The 22,751-nt window shown below is 30.6% G+C and overlaps 1 protein-coding gene across 5 annotated transcripts in view; it reads left to right on the top strand.

Annotated features, from left to right (window-relative positions):
• The first annotated feature begins 5,756 nt into the window (after nt 1–5,756).
• Nucleotides 5,757–22,751, top strand: part of LOC117177533 — a 255,878-nt gene continuing 238,883 nt past the window's right edge. For all 5 annotated transcript variants that reach the window (XM_033368308.1, XM_033368311.1, XM_033368309.1 and 2 more), the window contains exon 1: nt 5,757–5,917. The gene's annotated coding sequence lies outside the window, so the exon portion shown is untranslated. The remainder of the gene's footprint in view (nt 5,918–22,751) is intronic.

The following is a 22,751-nucleotide window of genomic DNA, read 5'->3' as shown; positions in this document are numbered from 1 at the left end:
GGTCATAGGTATGGTTTGACCTTGATGAACATATCAAAGTCTGACCTATGATCTTACTACATTTTTTGAAGTAAAATTTTTCGTTTTTTCAATTTCCGATATCAAACAGAGTCGATTCAATTAAAAAACAAAGAGTGACCTTGATATGACCTTGATGGTCTCGGTTAATATCACTAGATGGTCACTATTTAATTTACATTGTTTAATTGAGTAAGTAGGGTAAGAGGATGATTTTCACAACCTAGTTTGCGAAAAAATGTTCAGACCAAATTGAAGTTTGAATGACCTTGCTACGTCCATCAAGGCCACACCTTACCTATGACCTGACTACACTTTTTAACGTAAAATGTTCTACTCATTCGATTGCCAATGTCAAAATTGGGCCATTCCATTTTAAAAAACAAGGTCAAAACTAAGGTCGCCACTGAATTCCTCGTTGAAAGTTACTTCAAGAGTGACCTCACCCTTCTCCAAAAAATTGTACCTAAGGATTTATTTGGCTGTCCCTGAACTTTGTGGACACCCTGCATAGTTTTAATGTGTTGAGCTAAGTTTTTCAAGTTTATTTTGTTCTCAGTCGTATCGAACGATTTAAAACATTCGATATTTTGTCAAAGGTATCATATTATCAGTTATCACTATTTATGCCTAATAATTATATATTCGTGAAGTTCAAACATGGTCTCCCATAGTACCTTTCAACTAAGCACGAAACGATTGCATTTTCTTTACAGAAAAAACTGAAGTTAAATTTGGTTGCATGTAAAATTTCCAGCGGTTAAAGTTTACATGCTATTTGGCGAAAGTTTATCCTACGGTGGAATAAAAGCTGTCGTCTGCTACGGCGTCCTTAGCAGCAATGGGAAAACGGCAAAATATGAGTGAATGCAAGCTATGAATAGGGGCACCAGATTTAAAACATCACAGAAAAAACAAAATTTAAATTTGTTACATGTAAGACTTGCAGCGGTTAAAAATTAAACATATTTGAGCGAAAATTTCACCGTGGTTAGGAAAATAATTCTGATCTCGTCTACTGCGTTACGCTGTATTGAGCAAATTTTGGTAAAACATGTAGAATAGAGTGGTCCAAAAAAATACATTTTAGAATTTTTGAAATTAGACTGAAAAATATTGTAGGCTACATGCAAATAGAAAGCCCCTATTTTTTTAAATTAATTAGTAGGATTACGCATTTATTTCAAAGTTTTTTTCTAAATTCACTACACAAAAGAGAGAATTCACGGTGCCGCCTATGGATCAGCTTGGCAGTGCGGTAGCAGTGCAACAGCTAGACTTTGCAAACTTAACCTGCTCCTTTGTTAGAGTTCGAGGCTCGCCTAAGTCCTCAGCAACCACCTTACCTAAATCTTCTGCCTTCATACAGGTAGCATTACTTGTGATAAAGAGCAACTGCAGAATCTCTTACGAAATGTAAAATTCGATTGACACAATGTGATAAATGAATGATTGAATCAATTAGTAATAAGTAATTATAATTATTTGAGAATTAATATTTAACTAATTATCAACAATTATTACTTAATAATGAATCATAATTACTGATCATGAAAAATTGTAAGTTTCACTTAATTTTATTTTAATCATCAAATTTAATTCTAGCGATCAATTAATTATGAATGAATAAATAGATGATTCGATTATTGATAATTTCATAACTATTTATTGATAAACAATGATCTAATTATTAATTAATCATGAAAAATCTTAAATTTTAATTAATTATATTTTAATTACCATTGTTAATTTTAATTATTTATTAATTTAATGTTTATTAATGACTTATTATTAAATTATTAAATAATAATTAATCATGAATGAATAGATGATTTAGTTATTGAAAGTGTAATAATTATTTATTAATAAATAAATTTCTTTATTATTGTCATTATAAATATTTCAAATTTTTATTAATTTGTCTTATAATACTTTATTATAATTAATAATAATAATTAATATTGTTCAAATATTAATTATTTTAATTGTTTTATTAGTTATTATTAATTTAATGTTTATTGGTTTATAAATCAAATCTACATAAATGTTTATGTACTTTGCGATTAAATTTATTTAATTTCTCCCTCTGTCTCCCTTTAGTAGGGTGTGCAGAAGCCTATAGCTAAGAAGAGTCATAAATATGTAGGAGGAGCACCCAGGAGCGAGAAGAGTACCTTCGGATTGACTGGCGTCTATTGCTCTTTTGTATTCATCCCTAAATTAAGGGTGTCGCAAAACTCAAAATTTAATGATTTTTCATGTTTTAACACCCTTTTCCTCCTACAAATTATTATACATTTTTATTTTCTTAATTAATAACCTGTTTTTAGGCAAGGAACTCGTGTTTTGTTAACATTCCTGAGATGAAAATATATAGAAAACCTGTTAGATGGTTTTAAGTATTCCGATTTTACGGAAATTGACTCTGTTGCTAAATTCTTACCTGACATTTTTAAAACATCAAAGTATGATAAAATGCATTATGATTCTTGTGCAAATAAATTCCTGAAGTTTCAAACAAATACAGTCATAACTTCTATTGCAGAATTGCATTTGAAAAAAGAAATGTGATTTTACACTTTAATCTCCATGATAAAGAAATGTGAAATTCGTAGTCCTATTAATTAATTTTTTTCAAAACAAAAAAAGGACATTTTCATTTTCATGTAGCCTTTAATATTTTTCAGACTAATTTTTAAAATTCGAAAATGTTTTTTTTGGTCCTTCCTAATGTAGAATGAGCAACAGAAGACACGAAAAAATTGTATCTACTGATATATCTCTTGCGAAATCTATTAGACTATTGTAACAGAATTAGAACTTATGTAATACCACTCAGCAAAAAGCGCAAAAAGAAACTGACTGATAGGAATCCCCAGTTCTCTCTAATTAAATGAAGTTAAACGACGATAGATAGCGCTGGCGTCGCAATTATCGCTACATCTCAAATAAAATGGAGCGATTATAAGGGGAAAGATTATCCAGGCGAGGTTAAATATCGGAAATTATCTTCGATTCATGTAAAGTTTATCCAGCAAGGTTAATTTTTGGTGCATTGAATCTTTCAGCTGGAATCGATTTAAGCTTTATCTTTCGTTTTTTCTGTGTTCTTGCTTAGTTCCGATGAGTGCAATTGTCATATATCGTACACCTAGTTACACACAGAAGCATGGGCGTGATATCCCTGAATTTTATTACAAATGTAATATATAGTGTAAATAAAGTAAGGGATGCTAATCCGGCTGACGATCTCCACGTGGGGCATCCTGGGCAAACATGCTATTAGTTTGGCGAATGTCAGCAGTAAACGAAGGGAAGTATTTTTCTATCTACTTATAATCAATTGATACTGTAACTCGGGAATTTGCGATGAAATGTGTTTTTAATCGAATATTTGTGTTGCATTTGGTTTTTCTTACACCATTTCGTATAACTTATTGTGTCATAAGCTAAAAATGAATTTGGCCTCTCATTTTTATGGAATTGAATGCATGTGGGCGGCCAACAAGTTGTTTTTATTTTTAAAAACTATGAATTAATGATTTGATCATTTTCGAAAAAATAGATTTTGTAGCCTTAAATGTGAATTTTTTTAAATTTATCTTATTATCGGCAGAACTGATTCTTGACATTTTTCGGAACTCACATAGTATCCTCTCTAACATATACCTCAACCAGCATGATCGGTAAAGCCGTTTTTGAGAAAATTTGATTTTTGGATTTTTCAAAATTTAAGTATAACTTTTGAAACAATTTTTCTAGTTGATAGTTGGGGTAACTTTATCTTATAGGGGTAGCCAGTAGCCCCGCAATATAGACCGCATCCGAGCGGGCTTACCCAGACCATGCTTATCCTGCTACGGCCTTTTAAACAAAAAGTTTATTTTCTTTGAAATAGATGAGTTTTCAACAAAACAGTTGAATTTTTGATCCAAACAGAATAACTCTTGAGCAATATTGTTAAATGTTTAAACAGCTAACTAAACTGATAACTTAAAAGATAATATTCAGGAGAAAGCAACTGCAAAAAACATATCACTTTTTAACCCATAATCTTTTATAAAGGATATAAAGCAATTTTAAATTAAAATAAACAAATTTCAAGTTTATTTTAGTTCACAATTCTTTAAAGTTGTAGAAAATCCCTGACTTCTGCAAGATTTTTTCTCAATCTTTGAGTATTCTCTGCTCAATAAAAATTTTTCACGTAAAGTTAATTAAATTCATATTAGATTTATGTACAATTACAGCGAGTCATTTGTTTCATTTACGTGGTATATTTTGTTTTGAAACAATTACATTTACAGACATAGAAATTGATGTTAATTAATGAAGCTTAATATATTAGTATTTCAAGTAATACTATATTTTGCACCGAGGGGAGAATGGGAATTTTTTCGAAGAATGCATATTTTTAGTTCCATTTGTAAGAATGATTTCTCCTCATAGGGGGGGGGGGGGGGGGGGGGGGGGGGGGGGGGGATTTGGGAACCGTACTTTTATTTGAACATAAATTTAATAAAATTTGGTAAAAATAGGGAAATATTGGAAACTTATGGTGAATTGATAACTTATAAAAAATTTGATAATTTCACAAATTTTGGAATATATATATATATATATATATATATATAACAAAAAATTTCAAAATTCTTAGCATTTGGAAAATTTCTTGAAATTAAAAAGAAACTAATATTAAAAATTTTTAAAAATTAAAAAATTGATAGTTTATGCAAACTCCTGTTAAAAAAAAAACAAGAATCTAGCGACCAAATTTGGACCACAACGAATATTCAAAGACAAAAAATCCTATTGCAATCTGAACCCCCCCCCCCAAATTTTGGATAGAAATGAAAAAGAGAAAAGAAGAATGAGAAGGCAGCCAACCACATCCCCTTCCTTCTCTTTTTCCTTCTTTCGTCTTTTTTATTTATTATCATCAAATTACAATAAAATAACATTCAAAATAAAAATAAGAAATAAATAAAATTGCATTACCAACGTTTCGGTACTCGTACAGTACCCTTATCAAGGCAAGAAAAATTTAAATGGTAGAAATTGACAGCATCCACGAACAGGTGCTCTCTCTCTCTCTCTCTCTCTCTCTCTCTCTTTGATACCTGAGAATCGAATTGATCAATTCGATTATTGCACTTTAAATAGGATTTTTAATTTGGATTTTAATCTAATTTAAATTTCTTAAATTTTAATAGTTTATGTTAATTTATTGGTAATTTATGGTAACTTGTCGCTTTGAGCTGGTCCGATCTGTCAACACGATCAATTGATCATTTGATACTTTTAATCACTCACCTCTGACGTCACTTTTTACTTCCTTGAGACTTAAAACTAAAACTTTAGCACCGCTTCATAGGCATTGAAAAGGGCCGAAATCACGCATGTGTTATGAAAAAGAATTTTTTTGAGTTCAAGATTATTGATCTTCCTTATTCAAGAGTTTCCGACATTTTCTTAATAAATTGCTATCGTAGAACTTTTTTGAAAATAAAAGACTAAAAAACTGGTAGAGAAGTACGTTGAACTAGACTTAGATAAAAGAAAGTCTGAAAGATGTGGTTTGACTCAAATGTAATCTCTCAAAACCGTTAGGGAAGTCGTGAGAATTGACATATGTGTGGAAAGGCTAGGGACGTTGGTAAAAAATAAAGCTCATGTAGCAACCGAGGGACGCGTGCGGCTGTCTGACCGGCACAGTAGAAAGAGTCAGTGCTGCCGCAGCCACCGTTGCGCGAGGACATACTTTTGTGAGCGACGTTCTTTCGTGCGGGACATTTAATAATATTTATGACAGAAAAGTGTGTTCAAAAATCGTTACAACTTATTGCCCTTCTACCAACAGCAGTCCAGCATTTTTCGGCTATAAACATTAATTTTCCAGGTGCTTATCTTATCTATTTCTATACAAAATTGCTTCAAATATGTTTATATTTATTTTATTTTATTTATATTTAATGAGATACTTGTTTCTTTATGAATAGGGGATGTTTAAAAACTATTTTGTGGGCTGTATATGAAACATAATTTTTTACGGGGACCTGAGAGGTAGGCCAACTTTTTGCTTGTAATAGAATAATAACTCTTGCCAATCTTAATCCAGTATAGTACTTAAATTTTGTACTATTCTTTACAAATTTTAATGCATCGCCAATAAAAGTAAAAAAAAACTATGTTTTTTTGTTAAGTACTATTTTAATTCTGTTTTAGCAGCATTATTCAAATGGTCATAAAATGTTAATTTGATGTAAAGTATATAAAAGGGAGCAAAATCAGAGAAATATAAGGAGAAATTTGTTTAAATTTAATTTTCTTTGCAATTAAGTAAATAGGACTTTTAAAAAATGTACTTATATCAAATTCTCGTTTACGTTTGTGTGACTCATTCTTGAGAAGTGAATAGGACATTTGCTTTCAAAAATCATGGGAAATCTTTTATCTAGAGCTTGAAGTATGGGTATAAGATGGAAAGGATGTCGGGAGGCTTTATGTTTATCTGCCCGTGAGATATGATAATTTTTTTCAAAAAGGTAAAAGAAAATCTCATTGTTCCTTCTTTATATAGGTTTTTTTAAATAGGCTATTAAGAATAATGTAAAGAAATTTCCCAGTTGCATAATGTATCCATTATAACAAACGCTTGATCTTAATTAGTCGATATTTTTAATTGACTTTATTTTAGTTTCATCGAGATGGCCAAATCGATAGACATAAAATAGGCTATTTTTTATCTTAAATTAAAATATATTATACACTAGCTCCCTTTAAAATGCTACGGTTTATTGCACCTCACCTGTGGTACACTTTAGTGCCTCTGAGATATTTTACTACTTTCGAGTATCTATCACCGAGTATTTTAAGAGAAGCAAAATGTCTAGAATTTTGGTAAATAAATCTTTTTTTCGTGTGTTAAATAAGGAAATAAATGGGGTTGATGTTACTGGTAGAAAGCAGACTTTTTGTGTATTTAAAAAAGAGGTAGAGGCAATTGTTAGAGCTGCTGTTTAGTTCACCGAAATCTGCTTGTAGAAGATAATCCCTGATGTAATTATTTTGGCATATCTGATTTGAATTTATGTTTCCAATAGGTGTGGTTGATAATTCTAATAAATCCTAGTTTCAAACCTTGCGTCGTAAATAAGATATACTTTGGCATTATTATGCTTTTTGCTTCTTTGTTATCTAATTTAATATGAGTCTAAAAAATATTGTTAAGATCAAATCATTCAGAAAAAATCGGAGAGACAGCTGACCAATATATTTATTTATTTATGCATTGGGATACTTATTATAGGTGAATCTATTAGATTCAAATTAATATAAAAATACATTTTAATTCGGATTAAGGCTTTAAAAGTTATTGTTTAATCCTTCCGATTTCAATTTTGCAATACACATGATTAAGACTCACTCTATTTTCATCTATCCATCTTGACACTTGAGACTCATATTTCATTTTTTAAAGCAGGCAAATAGCCAAGTTGACTTTGATCGAAACAGTATGTAGCGTAAGTTTAAGTTTTTGTATGTTTAGAAAAAAATATAAAGTGTTAAAATGATGTTTCTGAAACTTCAATTTCATTTTTAATTATCACATCAGTATATGAAATACTAAATCATGTGATATTCAATAAAATCTCATTCATACTTTTGAAAGAAAATTTATTTAATTTTCAAGATCTTTTCACGCCTATGTATGATAAAATTGTCACATTTCGAATTTCGTGAATTATATGCTTCATTTAATTTTGTTCTGTAATGCGCACCGATATTTTTAATGGTTGTCGATTGCAAAAGTAATAAAAAAATAAAGAATATTCCAATATTTTTATATTAAAGAGACACACTAAAAAAATTTTGCCTAGTCAAAATATTACTTTTTCAGAGCCCAAAAATTATTTTCTTACATATTTTATTATATTTTTGTAAGAAATTATTCCACGAGTTATAACAAAGTTAAACAAAAAGCAAAACTTCTGGAAATGTAATTTCTGACGCCTTATAAAAAGCAAAGTATAAAAAGGAGATCAGGTTAAAATTCTGGGGGTAATCTCGGCATGTCAAAAAATGAAGATCGGGAATGGTAAACAAATTATCACTAAATTTTCATTTCAGCCTTACTAATCTTCACTTTTTTGCATGCCGAGATTGCCCACAGAAATTTTTACCAGAAACGCTCTTTGTCTTTTGTTTTTTCTGTGTACGTTTTTTTTGAGGTTGAATATCTTATGTATTTTTTTACTTTAAGGCTACCCGCTTATAAAAAATGACACGCACTCTTTCTCTCTCTCTCTGATCTTTTTCAAGATAAAACGAATTTTTTTACTAATGAAACTTTATGTTTGCTTCCATGTCAATCTGCATAAAACTAATTTTTAACTTTATATTTTTTATAATTTTTAATACTGAACATTAATTTGTTAAAAGAATGTTTCGCCTTCTAATATTTAAAAAAATATAACAGCTTTTTAAACCAACGATTTTACATTTATGTAATATTAAAAATGGGTTAGTGAAGTGAAATTTTTCAAAAGATTTTATATAAAAATCTAAAAATCGAAAAGGATAGAATGTTGTTCTCGTTGAACTTTATAGAAGTAATTAATTATTATATTTTTAAATTTTAGACATTATTTTTTTCAAATGAAATTTGTTTAGAAACGATTTTTAAAGTAGTACAAAAATAAAAATAAACAAAAAATTTCTGTAAACTACATTCGTAAAAGAGTTCAAAATAGAGATCAAAAGTTATATTATTTTAATTTTATTATATAGTTTTTCAATCGCGAGTATTAGTCAAATAGTTATACAGGGCAATTATTCAGTAACAAAGGCTACGAAAAATGAAGGTCAATTTCTCCTGAGGGAAAAAGATTTTAGTTCGGAGTTTGTCTGAAGAAGATGCTAGTTAGGCAAAGTATTTTGAAATTTGTTTTTGAAATTTTGTGGTGATGCCACTGAGACAGGAGATTAAACTTATCCAGAAATAAAGTTTGCTTTTTTTATTTAAGCTTTTAATTCATACTATAGTATGAATATATACATACTATACTGAATTCATAATATATAGTAAGTTAAAAATATATTTAAAAAGTGCTGTCTTAACTTATTGTTTTATATAATTATGCAAATATATTTGCATAATTATATGAAACAACAAGTTAAGACAGCACTTTTTAAATATATTTTTAAGTTACTATATATTATGAATTAAATGTAGTATTCCATGCAATAAAGTGAGTATTTAATCAAATAAGTTTTTTATAAGTCAAAGATGTTAAATTAAGTTCAAAATTTTTCCGATGATTTAATTGAATCGCACAATGAATGGCGATTTACATTCAGTATAAAGTTGATACCACAATATTATGAATAAGAATTAAATTTGTGGATTCATTTTTGTTGTTTGAATTAATGTAATTGGTAGGTTATTCTAATTAAAGAATATAATATTTTACAGTAGAATACGGTACATATGAGAAGTGAGTCCAATCACTGAAATATAACCTTTTTTATTCTTTTAAATGCAAGAATTTGTCATTAAAAAATGTTTGGACATACTATAATACCTTGGTTGGATCTCCAAAGGCTAACATTTACATTCATTTTAAAATCTCAGAGAATTTTTTAATCAATTCGTTTAAAACCATTATTCGAAATAGAAGAAAAGAAGAATGCGAGTCCAAATTGCAGGGTATTGTGCGGAAGGCTACTCTTATATTTGTGGAATACACAATATGTATATTAAATTACTTTAATTAAATTGATATCATTGTTATTTCATATATTATTTAAACGTATTAATTCATGTTTTTATTTTTTCAATAACGTTGTTATTAAAAATTTGCCAACGTGATCTCGTCATAGAGCGTTTATCGTTGTACTAAACATTTCAAGTAAAAATATTTGTTATTTGGTTGGAAAGGTTTATAACATACTATATTTGATATTGTTGACAAGAATTCGGTTGTTTTGTTTTAAAAGTGGAGCATAATTTTAAACGTCATAATCCTTTAAAAAAAGATTTCATTTGTGTCATAGGAGATAAGTACTATAGCAAATATTTTAAATTTATTTTACATTTTTGAAAAGCTAGTTAAAAGCCACAACAAGATTTTAGTGGTTAGGCGCTTTTTTTTAATGGCTTCAGTTAATAAAAAAACAAATGAAACATGTTTTATAACGCAAGTAAAATTGACGAGATTTTTTTAATTTAGAGAAACTAAATATGCTTGTAATGTGGGATACTTGGTTGATTTTCCAGACGTTTAAAATTAATTTAATTCGAACTGAATCAGTCCTGTCCAATTTAATCTGAAATCTGGTTTATTTTGAAGAAAAGATACAAAATTTATAGAAACTATTAAGGTCTCCTTGTATTTTCTGATTTATTCTAAGATTTTCATTTGAAGACAGATGGAGATAAAACATTATCAATGTTAGAGCGGTTCTTATTTAAAATAGTGACAATATATATTTTTATGTACGAGGGTGGATCCATAAGTTTAATAAAAGTCATAGAAAATAACAATTTTTTAAGAAAAAAATGTATTTCTGAACATAATCTTCATTAGGCTCAAAAAATTTGGTCTAGCGATCTTCCAGGCTTTTCATTCCCTCGAAAAAAACTTTGATCCATCTCTGAAAAATACTACACGAATGGAAATATTATTTGAGCTGTAAACGAGTATTTTGCAGAGATTGATAAAAGTTTTTTTTTTCAAATAAAAAACTGGAAGATCGCTAGACCAAATATATTGAGCTTAATGGAGATTATGTTAAGAAATACATTTTTTTTTCGTGAAAAATTGTTATTTTCTATGAATTTTACCAAACCTATCGATCCACCCTCGTAGAAGTTAAAAAATGTTGACGCATCTTAAAAGTGTACGGATATACATAAGCACATTATAGTTTTTTTCGTTAATCATATATAAGTTTTGGCAAATAATACAACCAGTTCCGCAAATTCCACCAGATTTTCTTCAATCATTGCAGAAAAACGCACCCTGTATATTGTGTAAGATTAGCAAACTCTTTTTTCTTTGTGCACAAATATTTAGATATTACATTATTGAATCCGATTTCACCTACTTGTCATTTTGAGCATCAGTGTGTTGAAACTTCCACACAATTTTCTTTGATAAACAGCGTGTGTGGTTTTTCCATCACTGGTTCTTTCAGTTTTTAATCAAGTCTCTTTCCCAAGTAGGAATTCAGCTATTTCTTTCTTTATATCTATCCGGTTTTTTTGTGTCACCCCCTCGCTATTTTTACATTCTCTTTTTTCCTTCTTTAATAGAGTAGCCGCATATCCCTATAAATAGGTCAGCGTATAAATAAATCTTCACTGAATATTTAATGCTTTCCAACTCCCTTCATGTACATTGTACAGTGTGCAGTGTACACTGTACAGTGTACAGTCGGGTGCTGACTTACCCACTCTTTTGCCCTGGGTATAACAACGCCTCTATTATTTTTATTTCCCGTGCGGCTTGTGGCCAAGGTACTTAGCCTTCTCATTAGAAGAGACGTGAGTTCAAGTTGAACTATAAAAAAAAATCAAATCGACGTGCATATAAAAATTAACATTCGTAACAACTTGATTATGTTAAGTCTTTATTATTCAGAAAGCGCGAGCATATCTGATTTCATCGGACAAATTAAAGTTGAGAGTACAATTACCCATGGGTGAGTATTTAAGCAAACTTTGTAAACATAGAGTAATAATACTTCCGTTAGGAGTACCAAGTTTCGATTAATTAATTATTTTAAATTTTGGTTGCAATTTGTGTAAAAACAGTGTTTAAGCTTGATTTAACTAAAGTTACTACAATTTGTAATTGTATAAATATTTAAACAAGTATGATAAACCAATAAAATCTTTTTTTGTTTGACCGATGAGCTTTTGTTTTATATGGAAAAGGTGCAACTTTAAATTATCAAATCCCTCTGCGAGATGGTTTTTCGCTAAATACATTTAATTGTTTAAACAAATTTGGAAGGAGTTCCGAATAGTGTAAACCGCTGATTCTTTTGAGGCTCCGTATACTTATGTATTTTGATGCGCTGATTACGAAAATGATAATGAAAATTCGCGACTAGTCGATTTTCATGGTGAAAACCATAAAAAAAACCCATAAAAATCATGGTTTTTTTATGTTTATCTTAGTAAAGAATAAAAATTTACAAAAAAACTTTAAATATCTGTTGTAGATGTTTTAAAAATATATATTTTATTGTAAAACACATTTGTACTCTGCCACTAATAGTTTTCGAGAAAAACAACGATAAATACGAAAAATCACAGAAATACAAGACAATATGTAGCAGTATGACTTAAATGGTACGAAAATGTTTTCACTATCATTTGTGTAATCAGCGTGTCAAGTCAAGAAAAGGGACAGAGTGTGACCTTCCATTATTTCTGTGACCTGTCGCAGAGGTGCCTTCCCGCCCCCACATGACGTTCGAATAGGGACAGGGGTGTGACTTTACATTGTTTCTGTGACCTGACGTCGGGTGCCTTCCCGTCCCCCACGGGACTTTGGAAAAGGGGCAGGGGTGTGCCCTTACATTATTTCTGTGACCTATCACGATGGTGTCTTCCCACCCCCCACGAGACGTTGGAAAAGGGGCAGAGGTGTGATTTTATATTATTTCTGTGACCTATCACGGGGGTGCCTTCCCGCCTCCAACGGAACGTTGGAAAAGGGGCAGGGGTGTGACTTTACATTGTTTCTGTGACCTGTCAACGGGTGCCTTCCACCCCCACGGGACTTTGGAAAAGAGGCAGGGGTGTGACTTTACATTGCTTCTGTGACCTGTCATCGGGTGCCTTCCCGCCCCCACGGGACTTTGGAAAAGAGGCAGGGGTGTGACCTTACATTATTTCTATGACCCATCACGGGGGTGCCTTTCCGCTGCCCGCAAGATATATTAAGTTAGAACAACATAGATTCGTCCACAATACAGTTAATCATCCCGAAAATTTTGTAGACCACAACCCCGGAGCGCATCCTCAAAATATCAAGTCGTCTTGGCGGTGGATGCGACAATTTCTATCACGAAGGGGAGTCCACGCGAGCAACATTGCAGACCATCTGTGCGAATTTTTGTGGCGTAGACGCATTCGTAAATTAGATGATGATCCATTTAACCAGTTGATGACAGACATTAAACATTATTACCCTGGAAATTTATTATCTTTCGTTTTTTAAATAAAAAAATCAAATTAAAAAAAAAACAAAAAAAAATACAAAACATAAAAAATAGAAAAAAAATGCTCTTCAAAATTCTCCAACCTTCCCGAGGTGAAGAGCGTAAGAAGGTACCAAACCAAAACCATGATTTTTGTGATTTTTTCATGGTTTCGCCATGAAAAACGACTAGTCGCAAATTTTCACTATCATTTTCGTAATCAGAGCGTCAAAATACAAAATACACATAGTATGAACGAAATCGTCGGTTTACGCTATTCAAAACTCCACCCACAAATTTAATACTATTTAATTCCTATTTGAATTTGGGTTCTGATGGCGCCCCTATCAAAATATTCAGCCTAGAAAAAACTGGTTGGACCCCTATTGGAATATCTAATCTAGGAAAAACTAATAGGTGCCCTGTCAGGTTTTAGTAAAGAATTCCATGCTGCGTATAGGTATGACAAATCTATCTGTGTCGAATGGGGCCCTGATGAGAGAACTCCTAAAATTATATATTATATAATTATAATAATATTATATTATATTATTAGAAACTTTATTATTTCACAGTGATCTTTTAAACAAGTAATATAAGAAAGTAAAGACAATAAATATTTCTTTTGAGCCTAGACACTTCGTGAAAAAATGCATTTAAAGCAAAATTTTAATTTATAATTACAGATTCACAATGTAAATATGTAAAACCTACTAGTATGTAAACAATTTTTTAAATTCATAAGTACTTTTGAAAATTTCTCTTCGAATATATTGTATATACTATATATTGTACCCCTTGTTACTATTGTTCATTCCAAATATTTTCATCAATGTAATATTAAATACAATTTAGTTACTGACTATTCAAAACACCCCAATTTCCAAATCATTAGAAGTTATTCAAAAAAATAATAATAACATTATTATGAAGACTCCTCGAAAATTAAAACTTTACCTTGTGCCATATATTAAAACAATATTCATAGAAAATTTAATTTTTTACCATTTTCATTCATTACTAGCACATATTTCTAATTATTTATTATTATTTATGCATTTTTTCTAGATATTTTAACAAGCTGAACGTGACCTAAAATAACCTCAACGTTTTAAAAAATGATTGCGATCATACTAAACGTCAATAATATGTAATATGAAACGAAATTACACAATCCACTCAAATATTTTATAAAATTACTGGAGTTTATTTTTTTTGCAATGATTTTTTTGCAACCAATAAAGGTTTCAGGCTTCTTTAATTCCTGTTTGATCTTTCTTCAAATCTATAAAAGTAGATCACTAAATCTAAGGGTGTATTTATAGTAAACAGTGCAAAGAATGATAAATTAAAAATTTTTTTAATGATTATGTGGGTAAAAGTAATTTTAAAAATTGTGAAAGAACTTTATTTTAATAGATTTTTTTTAATGTCCTAAAATTTGGTAAAATATTTGGAAGTACCTTGAAATATTGGAAAATTTATTCAAATCTTTGAAATTCTTCAAAATTTCTTAATTTGTGTGACTAAATTCTTTTAAATTTCATTGGAATATTATAAAATGCATTCAAATCCCGTGAAGTTACATGAAATCTGACTACATTCTTTCAAATTCCTTGGCATTTGTTAAACTTCTTGGAACTTCCCTGGAATATATTAAAATATCCTCAAATATTTCTCATCCTTTCAATTTTTTTGAAATCCCTTGCAATTTTCTAAAGTTCTTGAAAATCCCTTAGAATTTTTAAAAATATATCAAAATTCTAAAAATCCTTTTAAATTTCTTGAAATCTATTGAATTTCCTTAAAATCTTTAAGATTCGTAATAATCTTTGAAAATACATTGAAATATGAAGAAACTCTTCGAATGTCATAAAGTCTTTAAAATAACTCATTTCTTGTGAAGAAATTATTTGAAATCACAATATAATAAAATCCCTCAAACTCCTACGCAGTTACATGCGATCTGATGATATTACATGAAATTGCTTGATATTTTCTTAATCCCTTGAAACTCCTTTGGAATCCTTTAAGATACCCTAAAATAATTGAATTCCTTAAAATACTATAAAATTTGTTGAAATTCCATGAAGTTACGTGAAACTTGATGATATTTCTGAAAATTTCTTGAAATCCCTTGGAATCTATATCTACATCTACATAATCCTCGGAAATCTGATGAAATCTGGTAAAATTTCTTTAAGATCCCGTAAAACTTTTTCAAATATTCCTACTTGAATTCTGTAACATTCTTAAAAACCTTATGCAATTTTTTTTAATTGCTTAAAATCATGAAAACCCTTAGAAATCTCTTAACATTTTTTTTAATGTTTTCAATTATCTTAGCTTCTTCCTATAAACTTAAAAAATCTTGAACTAATTTGCGGGTTGTGGTACTTTCAAAAATTTTGAAAAATCTTCCTTCTAATATATATTTTTCTACTGAATGATGGAAAACAGATGTTGAAAATAATTAATTATGAACTAATTAAATAATATAATAATATCGTTATAAAGTATTTATAACATTATTACAATCTTTTATTGTTAAATTACTAAACTTCACGTTACATGCTATAATTTTTTAAACATTGTGATTTTTCAAAAATATTACGTCCTCGTCCTCCTATGTAACAGATCACCCCCCCCCCCCCCCCCCCCCCCCCCCCCCCCGACCCTTTACAAAAATCGGATTAACATCAGGCTTGTTTGAAATAGCAACTAACTCTTCAACAAATTAAGTTAAGAAGATTTTTTAAACTTGTTAGCAAGATTATTAAATGGCGCATCGCTCGAGCCCTACTTGAGGTATTCTTTATAAATAGAGACCGAGATAGCATGTGAGAAAAACCTATTGTTTGTTTTTGACAAATTTTCGATTCTTAAATTCCACTCACTGTATTCTTCGGAGAGTGAATAAAGAAACTTGAAAGACAAAAGCGAATAAATCCATTTTCACTTCTTTACGAACTTTAAAGCAGTAATAAATTCAAAAAATGTGTTGCATTCCATTTCTCTAACAGTCTGACCAATTATAATAACCTACTTGGAACGTCATGTCGATAAATGGATTTCGAGTCGCAATATGTCCTTAAATATTGAAAACTGAACTATAGTGGATTTATCATGTTTTATTGCCTTAATTCTTAAGCTGAAATAACATTTCGAGCATTAACAAATATTTTCGTCCAGTAAAGCATTACAAAAAATAAGATGCTTTCTGAAATATATTAACATGATTTCTTTTTAAAAACTGTTTTTATCCAGAAAGGGCCTAAAAGTACGTTTATAAAGTTAATTTCAAAATGGTTTTTTAAATAAACAATAACTATCTGCTGTTAAAGCATCATCGTGAGGGATCAGTGTAAAATTGTGATCAAAAGTCGACATTGCTGTTACAAAACAAATTATACATGACTAAAGGCAAAATTTGTATATTTTTTATATTAAAAAAAAAATTTGCAAAGGTATTAATTGCTTAATAAAATTCGCTTGTGCATTTATCACTCATTTTTTTAAAGTCATAGTTCAATATCGTTTTTCCTCATGTGCTGTGCAAAATGTTAAGAAGTAGAGTATTCAAGTCGTCTTACACAAAAACCCTCAAGAAATCACTTCTTCTCATTAATTTTTGAAAATGATAAGACATTTTAAACTAAATAATATAGTTAAATTTCAATAAAAATGTTATTTCATGCAGTTGGTTATTTAAAGTTTTTAAAAACTTGATTACATTCAAAATTTAACGGGTTTTGTGTTAAATTGATTTAAGTAGTCCTACATTTAATGAATTTAATTTTGAATGAAATCAGGTATAACTTCACTTCTTCTTTTTTTTTATAAAAGTTTCCAATGTTGGCTTATTTAGCTTGTAATGCTCACCTTCACAAATCCCTAATTTTAATCTAAACTCTTCATAGGTAAAATTAAAATAGTACAAGTGCGAAAGTAGGCAGTTCCCACGAGTGTGAAGTTTGTTGCACGAGGCAGAGGCTAATCTAAGGGTAATTGTCGGCAAGTCGTAAACGAGTCGAAGATGAGCATGAAACTACCCGAAGATAAGCCGATCGCAAGCACTGTAAGCTTCAAAAGAGTTACAACTGTAATAAATGCAGGAAATTTCAGATTTGAGAAACAATAAAAACAAATTTCTGAATTTTTGAAAAACGCATCACTATTCAATATTCACAATCAGTCTATTAGACGTCAAGTAATAATGAAGTGAGCTTTTAATTACGGCAGTCCGGGAAAGTAATTTAGAATCGAAATGCGCAAGTGCAATATGGAGAAAAAGTAATCTTGCTCAATGTTCGTATGCGCAGCAGCTGAAAAAATTAATCGTTTTCAAAGAGCGCAAGCGCATCTGTTAGATGAAGTATTTTTAGAACTATTTTTCACCACGGTTTCGGAATTGAGCACTTCCCATACGCTATATATGCCTCGAAAAGCAAACATTCCGTGCATGTGTTACAAAAAATGTAACATGTTACTATATGGAAAAGAATAGATCTCTCAATAGAATAAGACAAGACTCTGAAAATTATAGTTTTAACCTTGCATGTTGATTGGCCGATGAACCGGAAAAAGTTCTTCGGGCATTGCACTCGCACGATTACTCGTACGTTGGCCGGAAACGTCAATCGTAAATCGCGATTTCCTTTTGCAAGAACCGACATGCTGGCGAGATTCGAATTTCGAAGAAGACACGAGAAGAACAAGGAAATCAACGACGAATAATGTTTTTGGCATATATCCCTCTTTAACATAGTCCCTCTGGCTCCAGAAAGTCTACTGGCTTAGCTTGGAAAAGTCCAGAATCTGGGGACAGTGCCATCGTCGAAAACGATGCCAACTTTTGATGAATGTTCGAGATTTTCGATAAGAAAAATGAAACTAGAAGTGAGATTAAATTCTCGCTTGTGGAAAGTAAATGTGGAATATATTTAAAGCCTAATGCTCGAATTTGAACGATGCGTCGGAATAAATAATTTTTTGTATAATTATTTGCAAGAAATGTACGTTAGATGAAATGTTATAAATTAGAGTAAAATTGTATATGCAACTCAAAGTTTCTTTGCAGATCTTAAAATAATTTTTATTTTATATAATATAGATTTGTAAAATTTGAGAGTCAATATAACCACAACGACTTATAGCTTTCTCTTATTATTGATAATTACGATATTGATGTATACTTTAAAGCTGCTTTAAAAGAGCTTTATCATGAATTGCGAATTTCCATATACAAATTCTTTCATGGTTCCCAAACTTTTCTTTAAATAAAAAACCTCAGTGGGATTACAGTCTGACTTGGGTAGCTGAATAATTCAAGAGGGTGATTTCTTGACTCGCTGTCTGCGAACCAATCCACCGAACACTTCAAACTAATTCGCCATGCGCACATGAGTTTCGCGAAATCTTCTGGACTTTTGAAATTGACTTACAAATAAATTAAGGAAACTCCCTTTTAATATAATGCCAGTTGTAAAGTCTATAAAGCTATTTTTCTCTTGATTGCAGAATTTTTGCTTTTTGAACTCAGAAATCGCAATAACAAATGATGTAATTAATTCAACCCTCAAACATTGGTGATGTTAACTGATTTTTGATTGTTAAAATTAAAACTGGAAAACGAGCATGAAATAAAATCTAAAGAACAGATTCTGACGTACTTTTCCACCGTTTTATTACTTCCGAGATTCTATAAGATTGCAGAATAATCGTGGAAAGCTTGGTTACTGTTACGAATAAAGATTTAAACACAATTTTCGCTCGTGAAATATCACATTATTTCCCAATTGTAGGGCGAAATTTTTAAATGAAAAGTACAAACTTACGTAAAAAATTCGAAACGAGTTTCAACACTGATGTTAGTAAACATTCAACCAACCCTTTTTCGGATCCACCGTTTTTTTTTTTATTCCGACGTCTTATTTCAAACGAGTAAAAACTAAACTTCTAGAGTAGAAAAGAACGTTTGCTAATCCCAAAGGTAAATGGAGCGTTGGACTTAATATTCTGATTTATGTATGAGCATATAAGATATTGGACTGAGGTCGCTGGAAGCCAGAGTAATGTAGTCGCATTAAAATATGGTGTTGCTATAATTGTTTCGAACCAATCTGCCCCTTCTACTTTCCCACAAGATATTTTTGTCGCCATGAACATCTGCAGATGGTTACCTCTATCTATAAAATTCATGCATCGAATTCAGTACTTCGTTCCGAACAGGTATCTATAATTTATTTCCAAAGAAAACCATTTATTTTCCTGCTTTCGTTGAGCATCGAAGTGTCAAGGAGAAAAGGCGGGAAAAAGAAGTATAATGTAAGACAATTTTTCGAGACGTTGCACATTCGACACGTATTTCAAATGGGCAGAAAAAAGAAGCACTGGATTAAAACAGCTCAAGTTGAAATTGTTAGAAAATCGATAGATACTTACTAGGAAAGTACTCGAGGTGTACCTCACCGATTTTCCTCATTTTTTTATATATCGTAGTGCATAATAAAATAGCAGACATGTATTTTTGTACTTGCTAATCCGTTGATTCGAGGGGTGAAAAGCACCCATAAAGTTGACCCCCAAAAAAAGTTTCTCTTTAAAATCTCAGAAAGGAAGCGACATTTTTTAACATACGTCAGCATGAATGTGACTATGATTCTTAAACATCTTGTTCACATAGAAGCTTTCGTGGTAAAAAATGAACATATTACATTGATGAAATATCAGTCTACAATTAAACGTGAAAAGAGCCACTTTTATTCACAATCTACTAACGATAAATTTCTTGAGGGTAGTCGACCCTCCTGGAAATAAGGGTTCTTATGTTATTTCATTTTTCAATTTTGAATTCCGAACATATTTCAGAATGAGCGTTCCAAAATTAAAACTTAAAAGGTATTATGTAATTAATTTCCAAATGCAATGAATTAACTGTCACTCAGAGAAATTTCCTCTTGTGACAAAGAAATATTTTTAACGTAAAAAGAATTTCCTCTCAAATTTAAAGCTGAAAGGATTTTCTTTGTCTCAACAGGAATATTTTCGCAGAAAAAATTTTCCTTCTGCGACCATAACTTCACCTAGTCTTTCAGCTAAATAATTCTGTTTGTGAAAAACATATATTCATGTCGATGAAAAAAAAGCAGACAAGCGGACGATGCTTTTGTTTCAAGACTTTTTCTCTTAGTGGTGGGAATATAGCACCCCTTGGAATGCATTTTTTAAAAACATTTTTTATTTTCTGAACAAAAGTACAATATAAAGTGAAATTCAGTTACTTAAAAGTCTCTGTATGGATAAATATTTGAAAAATCATATTGACCCTTGTAAAAAAAAGGGTTGTAACCCTTGGCATGAAACTGTGTCCCAATGTGCATCCTTTTGTAGGAAATAAGCTGACGTTTATTTTCTTTAAAAAAGGCCGTTTCGTTTGTCTTTTTTAATTAAAGAAAAACTCTTTTTGTGAGTTCACTTTAGGGGTGTATTTTCATTCTTCAAATTGATGAATTAGCATGTAAAAAAATGTGTCTTCTATTTTTTCATGTACTGCAAAATGTTCTAATGTTAGAGATGTCAGGGTGGATTGTTTGGGCTTTACGTGGAAATAAAAGCAAACGAAAATTAAAGTATATCTGCTTTTAATTAATATAAAAAGTCTTCAAAAATTTGTAGACATGAAGACGGTTGGCTAACCCCTGGTCTTTATAATTTGAAATATCTCATTATCAGAAATCAGGTCTCTTCCAACATATTGATAAGCCTGAAATGCCCGTTTTAAATGTGCAATTATTATATTATTATACAATATTACAAATTGAAGAAAATCGGTTAGGTACACATGAAGTACTTTCCTTGTTATCTCTAAAGTTGTAATAACAAACTGAGAATCAGCTCCATTAATTAGACGAGGATGCAAGAGTGCAAGAGAGGGACACTGGTTGGAGGAATGTGAGGAAGTGGTGAGGAGCGGGATGAGCATCGTGAAGTGTGTGTTAGGTACGATGGAGAAGAAGAGAAAAGATTTTAAAAAATGTGAATAGAAAAGGAAGTAGATAGAAGTAAAATGTAAATACGGTATATAGTTTTGCTTATATCTACATGCAACAAAAATTAACTTTATGTGTTAAGATTTACCCACCATGTGGGAATTGGTTACCATATTAACTCTGTTAAATCTTGTTTTGAGACCCCCTGAAATCCAATAATCAAGTTTTGGCGATGGCGTCTGTGCCTGTATGTTCATCCGCCTGTCCTCAAACATGAACGGATTAAATCGAGCTTAGGCAGACTTTTTTAGGTTCTAAAGGAAAGGATGATTTCATTAACCAGCCATTTTGGATAAAAATTCAAAAAGTTTACACATTTTCAACATTGTTCAGATCATTTTTTTAGGTATAAAAATTTTATGTACGGATATTCGTAGTACTCAGAAATCTAAACAATTTGACTTGATGACTTTTTTCGATAAAAAGAAAATTATCAGAGTTAGAGCATATATAATAATCAAAAAATCAATCGGAAATCAAAATTTGAAGCCGAACAATGCACGATATAAAAAAAAGTAAAAGAAAATATCTACAAGTTTGTTAATAATCACTTCTTGATAGGACGAGTAGTTTAGTTTTATTCGTGAAAAATAAGATATAAATACAAAAATTAAATTTTTTTGAAAAACGACACAAATTACGAAAAAAGATTATTTAACAAAAATTGTGAACCTCAAATACATATATACATTTTTCTGAATCACTTTTTGTTGACACGCGTAATTTTGGTTTTAATCACAAAAATTACAAATTAATTCATAAATAAAAGTTGTTTACCCAAAACAGAGACACAAATTTGTTATGACTTATTACATTATCATCGTTTATGATCGAACAAGTATACAGATTGTCCAAAAGTTGATAACACAACATTCTGGGAAAAGTTCCTGGAAGACTTTCACCGTTTTAAAATTCCTACAACATTTCCATGTATAATTTTTTAACTAAACTCCTCTTTTTTAATTTATTTATCGACATTGATATAAAAAAGTCGAAAATCCCAATAGTATGCTAAAAAAGGTAAGATATGTAGAAAATCTAAAAGAATACTTGTGGGATAGTATCACGGGGAGTATCACGGGGAGTATCACGGTGAGAATGTGCACCTCAAAGCCAAAAGAGCCTTGAGCAACTTAATCTTTTATTAGACTCATTTAATTACGTAGAAAAATCAGAATATGAAGATAGATATAAATACTGGAATATAAAAGAGATTTTTTTTATAAAGCTTCATTCAAGCATTCCAAGCGCTAAGAATAAATGTCCAGCGCGAAGCATGAGATCTAATAGATGCGCACAAACTTGCGAGTGAAGCGAGTCGTGCGTGCGATAAGAATGTGCCCGCGGAACAGATAAATTTTTTGGTGTACGAGGGTGGATTGATAAGTTTCCGGCCTGACCAAGAGATGGCGCCACTAGGCCTACCTTGAGGTGGCCTTCTATAGTACCATCCTTAGATAGCTTGTA

Source organism: Belonocnema kinseyi, chromosome 7, assembly GCF_010883055.1.
Source record: "Belonocnema kinseyi isolate 2016_QV_RU_SX_M_011 chromosome 7, B_treatae_v1, whole genome shotgun sequence".
NCBI classification, from domain to species: domain Eukaryota; kingdom Metazoa; phylum Arthropoda; class Insecta; order Hymenoptera; family Cynipidae; genus Belonocnema; species Belonocnema kinseyi.
Note: the sequence above shows the minus strand (reverse complement) of the source record. Positions and strands in the feature narration are given on the sequence as shown.